A 9,304-nucleotide genomic window follows, 5' to 3' on the forward strand; every position below is an offset into this window, starting at 1 on the left:
TTCGATCTCTTTTAAAAGAAATGAGACGGGGAAATGGAGCAGCCACAGGATGCTCCTTCTTCAGATGGATGTCAGGGTGTGAGGCAGTTCCTCGGGCTCCCTCGCTCTCATTTCCAGGCAGGGACACTCTGTCGTAGGTCAGATGTCAACAACAAAAGCCCTGTTTCCTCGGTTCGCTCTCTCTCTGGTGGAGGCCGAAACTGGAAGGCGAGAGGAGACTGTATATCCTCAAGTCTGTCAGTCTTGATTGTCACCCCCAGTGTCTCCAGCCCCGCAGGGGCGAGAGGCAGTAGTCGGTGCTGCCCTGCCCGGGGAGCTCCTGCCGCCACCCAGCTGCGCCGTCTTTCCCGAGAGTGGGCAGTGGGGGACGGGGTTTGGAAAGAGAGAAGCAGAGGAAGGGGAAATCATCCTACAAATTCCGCAGGTTGCGGGGCAGGCCGGGATGGTGTCCAGCCAGGTGTTACTCTCGGGCTGGGCAGCTTTTGAGAGCCTTGGCGGGTGCAGAGGCCGCGGTGTCTCTCCGTCGGGCTTTGTTAGTGGCAGTGCGTGGCCCCTTCTCCAGCCGCGGCTCCGAGCGCGCTCCTGGCCGCCGCCGGGAGCGAGGGTCGGGCGGGACGGTCCCGGCTGCTGCGCCTTCCCGGCCTCCTGGCCACAGCCTGGGGCTGCTCCTCGCCCTCCGGCTGACCTGGTGGGGGAAAACCCTCTCCCTCGGCTGCCTACCCCTGCCTGCCGGGCCGCCCCAGGCCTCGGGGCTGTCCCAAGCCGCGTTGTTGGAGGTTTGGTGGCTCTTTGTTGCTGTGCCGTCGGTGAGGGGGACAGAGGACGGGAAAGGGAGGCGACGGCCTCCGGTGGGCGATGAGGCCCAGGGGAGAGCGATCACCGGCGGGCGGGAGAGCTGGGCTTAGTCCAGCTTAAACCTCTGGCCGTAGATACAGCACTGGGGGAGGGTGGCGGGCATTGGGGGAGCCCCAGCAAGAGCTTGGGCAGCGCCTTGTGGAGCAAGGAGTGCAGGGTGAGGAAAGAAGGAAACTGCCCGCGGCTTTTTGGCAGTAGACGGGGCAGCGACGGCCTTCTGCTGCGTCCAGAACGGAGCCTAGGCGCTGGGGTCTGTCTTGGGAATCGTGGTTCTCCCACCTCCCCTGCTCCAGCGGGCGGGTGTCTATTTATTGTGCGTTTCGGAAGGAATGCGACCTGGCTGCCTCTCTGGCTTTAAATCTCGAGACAGAAAAGATAAAAATCCAAATTTTCAGAGTTGTATACGCTAAATTGGCACTCTGTGCTTCGAGTACGGCCGGGCTGCCGTCGGGGATGTAGGAAGATGTTCCGCAGAAGCAAGTTTGCCGGGCGATGCTGGGGGAGCGGGCACTTCTCCTGGGAAAATTAGTTAGGGTAAAGCCAAAGCTTTCTTTAGCAGAAATGGTAAAACAAAAAGCGAAGACTCATCTTCATACCCGGCTTCCCATCAAACTATAAACCAAACAAGTGGGCTCTCCGGCAGGCGAGTCCCAGCTGCAGCGCGTGGATTCTCACGCGTCGGCCTCGGCCCGTGGCCTGGCCCACGCTGTGGGTCTCTTCCTTCGAATCGTTTCTCTCTCCCTGCAAACTCCCTGTAAATACCTCCGAAACTCGGGCAAGGGCCGGGATTTCACGCAGGGCCCTCGGGGACGGGAAGGCCGCCCGTGCCGGCGCGGAGCCCCTTCCCCCGCAAGCGCGGCCCCGCAGCGGCCCTGTGCCAATGCCGCCAGACCGAGCATCCCCGCGGGACGCAGGCGTCGGACCTTGTGCTCCCGTCGGCGGGCAAAGGGAGAGAGGGATGAGGCAAGGACAGCGGCAACAGAGTGGCCGAAACCGTGCCAGCGTTGCCGGGAGGAGCGGCGGGCCGGCGGCGGGCTCTGCTCCCCGGCTGGGGAGGGGGTGCCAGGACCCCTTCGCCCCAGAGACGCCGCGGTTTTGGCCCGTGTCTGCCTGGCCCCCTCCGTGCCCCTGCCGGGGCAGAGCCGCTGCCGGCCCGGAGCAGGAGCTCTGCCTCCCTTCGCCAGTGGGGATGCAGTGCGTGGGGGCCACCCGCGGAGCCCCATCGCTTCTCCGGCAGGGCCGGGGCGCTGCGGGCCGTCCCAGCGCCGGGCTCCAGCCCCCGCCCGGCTGCAGCGTCCCGCCCGGCCGGGCTGAGCTGTACTGCCCCGTGTGTCCCTGGGCCTGTCCACACAGATGTCATTTTTAAGGAATAAAAAGAGAGCAGGCCGGTAGGAAGTTGGCGGCCGGTTTTCTCCCCCTCCTCCTCGCACGGCGGTAAATCCTGGCAGGCAGAGGCAGCTTGTAAAAGTGATGACGAGACCGCTCTCCCCCTCCTCTTCCCCGTCCCGTCTCCTCCCGTCCCGGGAGTTGTAAGAGGCGCCCGTCTAAAAGTTAGGACTTGTTTTTAGCCAGCCTGACTCATTCATTAATTCTCTTTTCCTCCTTGATTCATTCATGTCTACAGTCATTCATTGCCAAGTCCATGGAGGCATCAGCTCCTTGGTCAGTAGGGGAGACGTACAAACAAGGATGGTGCTATTTATTTCCCTCTGCCTGTGGATTTCTAAGACGTTCAAGCAGGCACAATCATTAAACTAATTTGTATTTGATTGTTTGGGCGGACGGGGGTGAATTTTATTGCACTAAGCATTCAAGCACGCACGCATCGCTGATTACCAGTATACATTAAATAAAGTTGTTTGTACACATTGTCTTACCACATATAGGCAGTCTTATTATTCTAATTACTCTAATTAGTGCATTGAAATGTTTTCTACTTGATTTGAGGAGACAGTGATTAGTTCTATTACTTCTTTTAACTCTTATTTCATGGAAAACTGTTGATGCATGTTCCAATTATCTTGTTTTTCTCTTTAATATAGGGTGGGCCAAAATTATTATGAAATTATATCGTTGGCGGGTAGAAACATCCATCTATTTTCCCTTTCTAAAAGAACCTCCATTTTTTTGTATCCACCACCACCACCAGACAGAACACCCCCAAAGAGTTCACAAGTAATTACTTCTAGCCAAAGCAACACGTTTCTTCTTTATGATTTCTTCTGCTAGTGCTTTGGTTCTTTGTGGTTGTAGCATTAACCTTTTTTTTTTTTTTCCTAAAAACAAACAAACAAAAATAGTCTGAAATATAATTCACGCAAAGCTATTACATAAGTTTTAAATTAAGGTTACTATTAATTGATAGGATCAATTCATCAAACATGCTACTTCGATAGGGAATTGTAATTAAAACCTTAATCTCGTTTGAGACTTAGTTTTATCTTAGACACTTTCTTGAGAGATTTTCCCCCCCTTTTCCTTGGCAGTTGCAGCTTGAAGCACGGTGGGGGTACAGAGTGGAACCCAGACCCCACCAGAGCAGGGAGGTTATTTCATTATTGAAATACCCATCTTCACTATTGAGCCAATTGAGGTTTTATGTCGAGTTTTGGGACGTGTGTGTGTTGGCCTTTTGTATTGATGTGGCGGCCACTTAAACCCAGACGATGACAAAGCGGGCAGCGGGGATGGAATCTCGCCTTCCTTTCACATTACAGACAGGGAGACTGGCTATTTCTCGGTCATAAAAATAGTGCCCTTTTTTTGGTTGGCTTTTCCCCCCTCCTCTTCAGGTTAGTTTGTTAAATAAATTCGAAGGGATGGGGGGAAAATAAAGAATAGGTGGGGGAAGGAAAAAAAGGAAGAAACGCAAACCATCCCTTAAATTCTTAGAAGTCCAGGTCTGGAGGGAAATCTATGGAGTTACATAGGTAAATATTGGGCCTAGGCTGCTTATACTTTTAATATTTAAACTGGGATTATAGGGGATCTAAAGACGTTTCCTAACCTTTGCCAATTGCCTGCGCGAGGAGAAATCCCGCAAGATGCAGCAAGGGTCGAGACGGCTTCCCATTGCTTCTGAGAAACGGCTCCGCCGCTGGTGTGGCTGGGGACCGACCTTCCCCCGGGGTCGAGGCTGACGGGGAGCAGGCAGCGCTGGGGCTTGGAGCGTGTTTGGAGCCGGGGGTCCTGTTTCTGCTTCCCACGGAGAATCCGCTCGCCCCGCTCCGTGGGCCGAGCTCAGCGCGGGCAGCGCTCCGGTCCGGGGAAGGCGGCACGGGCCGGGGCCGGGACCGGGGCCGGGACTGGGATTGGGGCCTGGGCTGGGATTGGGGCCGGGATTGGGGCCGGGATTGGGGTCGGGATTGGGGCCGGGGCCGAGCGTGGAGCGCGGGCGCCCCCCAGCGGCCGCCGGCGCCGCCTTGGGGACTCCCCGGGGAAGGGCAGGGGCGCATCCCGCATCCCGCATCCCCCTCCCCGATCCCAGAGCCCGCGCTCTCCCTGCGCGCAAGGACGGCCGGGCTGCCTCAGGGACACCCGTCGGAGAGGTCGCTGGAGCCCATGGTGCCTCTGGGAAGGGGATGACAAAGTCGTGAGTACGCCTGTTGTCTTCCCTTCCTTTTAAAATTTTTTTGGTGCTTTGGTTTTGGTTTGTTTGCTTTGTTCGGTTTTTTGGCTTGTTTGGGTTTTTGTTTGTTTGGGTTTTGTTCGCTTTTTATGTTTGGGGTTTTCTTGTTTGTTGTTTTTTGCTGTTGTTTTTTTAAATATACACACAGAAACATCTAAGTCCCATGTTAAAATTGTTGCTTGTCCTGTCGTCTGGATGGGATAAAAAAAAAAAAAACAAACCACAAAAAACCACAACAAACCAAAAAAAAAAAAAGAAAAAAACCTACCACCCAGTAAATCCATGGTTTATTTGCAAGCCCCTGAAATCTGGGAGAGATGCTATTTGCCTCTCCTCCTCCTCCCGCTGGGGAGGTGTGGTGTGCAATCTCTCAGACTGGCAATCCCTCTAGTTCAGGCATGTTGGATAACAGGACAAAGCTCTGTCACTTTTCCGTGGCACAGAAGCAGACCCATGGCATGGTCCCGCGGAGGGGGACACCTGTGGGGCTGTTCTGGCCATGCTGTGTGAGCGTGGTGCAGCTCCTGTTCCTGCCCTCAGGCTTGCAGGGAGGTGCGAGCCCAGCGCCAGGCATCCCACAGCCTCCAAAGCTGTTCCCTGTCCCCTGCACATCCCCGCAGCCTCCAAAGCTGTTCCCTGTCCCCTGCACATCCCCAGCAAAAGAGGGCAGCGGGACTGGGGCAGGTCCCAGGGCCCTGAGCTCACCTCTGCCAGCGCCTTCCCACAGGGCTCCCTTCTTCTGAGAAGGCAGGGGACTCAAATCCTACCATTTCACCAAATGGCTTCTGTTTTGCTGAAGGCAAACCACGCCACATGCCAGACCGATATCACCAAACACCTCCAAAAAAAACGCAACCCCAAGACTTTCCTCCATTGGCTGAACCCCCATTTCCCAGGAACAGAGATCTGGGGACAGCCCTGGTCTCCTGCAGGGCCTTTCTCGTGCTGGCTGGCCGCTCTCTTTTTGTGCCCAGGCCCAGGACAGCCTCCCCAGGCTGTCTGGGATGCGCCAGGAGTTCAGCTCTGCACAGGCCCACACCCCGCGGCAGCACGGGCTGGTACGACCACACAGGTTTGCATCTTGTGTTTATTTCAGTGCCGCTGGTTTGTAACTACCACTTGCCACGCTCTGTATGTAGGTGCTGAAAATGTTAAAATATTGTGAATATCAAGAACCCAAGACATTCAGACATTCTGCTGCAGCAGACTTCATTGCACTGAAAACTGATAAGTGACATATCACGATCTCAGAGTCTCTTGTTAACTCAACAAGCAAATTGAGCTGAAACAAAACAAAACAAAACACCCAAGACAGATTAAGTTTTAGAAAGAAATAAGCATTCTGCACAGAGCTAATCACACTACAGGCAGCCAATACTGTAGCACTGAGCAGATACAGGAGAATATAACCTGTTTCCCAGCTGAACATCAATGCTGGACTTGTTCAGATAGCAGAAACGAGATGCTGTGAGTGCAGCAGGAATTGGAAAGGTAAGCTATGGCTACATCTTCAACTATAGACCAAGCCTGTGTCCATCCTTCCTGTGGAGATTGCTCTGTTCACAGTAGGCAAAAAACTGTAAGGTTCAGCCTCCAAAGGGAAAAGCTGGCTTTGTCCCAGGGACCCTTCCTAAACCAGTTGATACGTAAGGATTGATTTACTTGTTAATACATCTGAGGAGCTGGAGAATATTGGCTTTTTGCATACTAATTTTGCATACATGCTCAGTGTATATATCATATCCCAAATCAGAAGTTTTTAATTTTGGGTGGAATCGAGACCTATACCTTAAAGCAGTCCCTCATTTAATCATGCATATCTGCCTCTTTGGACTGGGCAAGAAAGAGGACAGACAACTCAGCCTGCCTTGTGTAGCCAGCCAAGAGAAGTGAGTGTTTCAGAGGACCTGCAGAGAGGCTCTCAGTCCATTCAGCTTTGGTCCTGCCTCCTCCCAATCAGAAATACAGGCCCAACCACAGTAGGGGCCAGGCCACTTGAGGTTTTATATCCATAGGCTTGATTTCACTCCCCTTCACCTCCCACAGGCTCTACCCACAAGGCAGAAATCAATCTCCTTCTCCCCTGCCTGGCCCAGCACTGACTCTTGGCCTCCTGCCTCTACACCTCTAGTGAAAAGGCAGAAGGGGGCTCACCCCGAGAACACACACATAACCCAGCAGCTAAGCCTCAGCTGCACCTTCAGTTAATTCTCCTTGGCCTAAATCCAAGGCTTCCCACATTCCAGCACTGCTCCACTGCCAGACTTGGACCTAACTCTCACCAGAGGAAATAAGGCTAGCTGCAGTAGGCTCCTGCTAGTCCCAAACATGCAGCCTATGTGGCCACAGGTGGGGGAAAGCCCCATCATTTACATGGAGTGAACGACTTCTAGTTAAGGTAAAATTCAGCAGCAACCAGAGAGTCTGGGGTAAGGACACTGGAGTTTGCAGACCTCAGAGGCAGTGGCTGCAGCAGCTGTGAGTGTTGTAAAACAAGAATACAACCTCATTGAAATGTTACAATTCCAACCTGTTACCCAATACAGAAGAGCATCCCAAGGGAATATGGACCATTTTCTCATATCTGTTTTGAGACAAGATACAGCATCGCTATTTCTCGGCCAGAGGGAACAGCTTCTGCCTTCCCTGGATAGATCCTGCTATTGTGTGTGAACAGAACCACAACAGATATGAATCATTCAGCAGCAGACAGAAAGATGCAAGAAGCTGGAATTCCCTCACTCTTCCAAATTTAAGCTCATTACTTTAGGAGACTTCTGGGGAAAAGTGTCTTTTGTAAGGAGACAGTGTTGTTCTGAGGAAAAAGATACGCTATGAAGCAAGGGAGTACATGTACTCTTCCTTACACAGAGGAGACTGTATGCAGTCACTTAGTCTCCTACAATATTTAAGGCAACTAAAAGATGTAAAAACTGCCTAAGGACTGTGTATTTAGGAAAAGACAAAAAGAGGGGTTGTAACCCCACCCCCTCACAAATTACTTCTTCCCATCAGGTGACAGCACTGAATCATTAGCTGGAGATCCTTAATCTGTGCCTCCTTTACGAAGATTGCAACTTTGAGAGGAGGAGATGCAGACATGAAAGCCTCTACACCTTTCGGAGAGCAGCAGAACACCCACCAATCAATATTTTAACTTTAAAACTGCCATAATGCTCTGAAAAGACTGAATTATTTAAAAGTATAGATATAAATAAACCAGAGCAGCATTGTAGATCTCTCAGTTTAATCAGTGCCCACAATATTTTGATCTTACAAATCCTTTCTCTTAGCCAATTCAAAGACAGTGATTTACTCTTGCATAATGTTTTTCTCCATGAGTCTCATGAGTAACAGATACAGTAAATACTACCTGGTAACACACAAATGGAAAATGAATTAGAACCGTTTTAAAACTCCTCCCCAGGTCAAGCAGCAGCCACAGCATGGATAAAAACAGTCCAGGGCACCTGAAGGCTATGTCCCACCATTTTTTTTCCCCTTCCAAAATCCTTTTAAAAAGAGGAGCATCTTATCTAAAAAAGATACCTGCTGGGAGAATGAAAGTTACTGCAAGGCACTGTATCAAGTCTATCAGTGAATGTTATGGGGAAAAAACCCCAGACATATACTGAAAATAGCATGTCATCACCTTCAATGAACCCTCCCTGTGAGAATTAGATAATTTTGCAGACAAACCCTTTGCAATTACTAAGCAGAAGCAATGGCAAAAACACAATGAAGATTTCTCTAAACAGAGATACCACACAGTAAGTTCTCTGAAGTTTATTCCCAACACAGTAATTTTCTTCTAGGTTCTTCTGTGATAGGCCTTCTGTGCTACAGTAATGTTAACATTTATTATTAGACACGGGTACTAGAAAAGATAACCTAAGTAGATTGCCAGTCACATCTTTCTGTCACACTCAGTGTAGTTTTTAAGTACAGACAGTTTAATGCCTATTATCTGTTGGGGATTTTAAAAAATATTTTGCCTGTGGTGCAATTTGAGCCCTGAGCTTGTAGCCAGTTAACAAGGCTGAATCAAAGCATGATTCATCCTTTTCACAAAGAAATGATGGAGACTGCATCACTGGGCTGCAACTGCATTTAGCAACCTATTGGCCTGAAGTTTGAACTGAAATTGTTTGTGCATTTACATCCAGAGGGATGGACATGACCTTGCTACAAAAATGCTGCTGCATTTATTTTAACTTCCAAAGATACTTGTCAGTTCAAAACTGCCTGGCATAAGGGAATTTTTATTTCTAGCTCTAAAAATCTGTAAGGGAAAGCATTATGTTAAAATATGTTTGTAATAATAAATGCCTACATTGTACATAATGACATTTGATTTTACCAGTGAATAAACAATTGCAGCATGCATGGTATCAGATCTGCAGTGTTCTGTTTAAATTTCAATCAAGATTGCCAATTGCATTGCAAAATAACAGACATAAGTTTGCATTTTTTTTAATGCTTTAATAGAACACTAATCTTTCCTCTCTCTGTCTAGACATAGAGCAGGTAAAAATATGGGCATGGAGAACACATAACTCCTTAAATTGCTCAAATAATAATCTGCCAAATAATAATGTAAAGAAGTGTATTACAGTCTCTCAGGCATTAAAGTCTGCAAATCCTGAAATGTTTTGAAATCTGGCTTTATCTGTGTAGGTTTTTAAACTGTTTGCATTACCTGAAGTGCCCCACAGAGGAAAGACAGACACCTGACACAATTCAGATTTTTGTGTGAATTTTCAATACTGTGAAACAGGTATCATGAGAAACAAGGCTACTAGAAACAATGTCTGAAACTGT

Source organism: Taeniopygia guttata, chromosome 3 (assembly GCF_048771995.1).
Source record: "Taeniopygia guttata chromosome 3, bTaeGut7.mat, whole genome shotgun sequence".
Lineage (NCBI taxonomy): Eukaryota > Metazoa > Chordata > Aves > Passeriformes > Estrildidae > Taeniopygia > Taeniopygia guttata.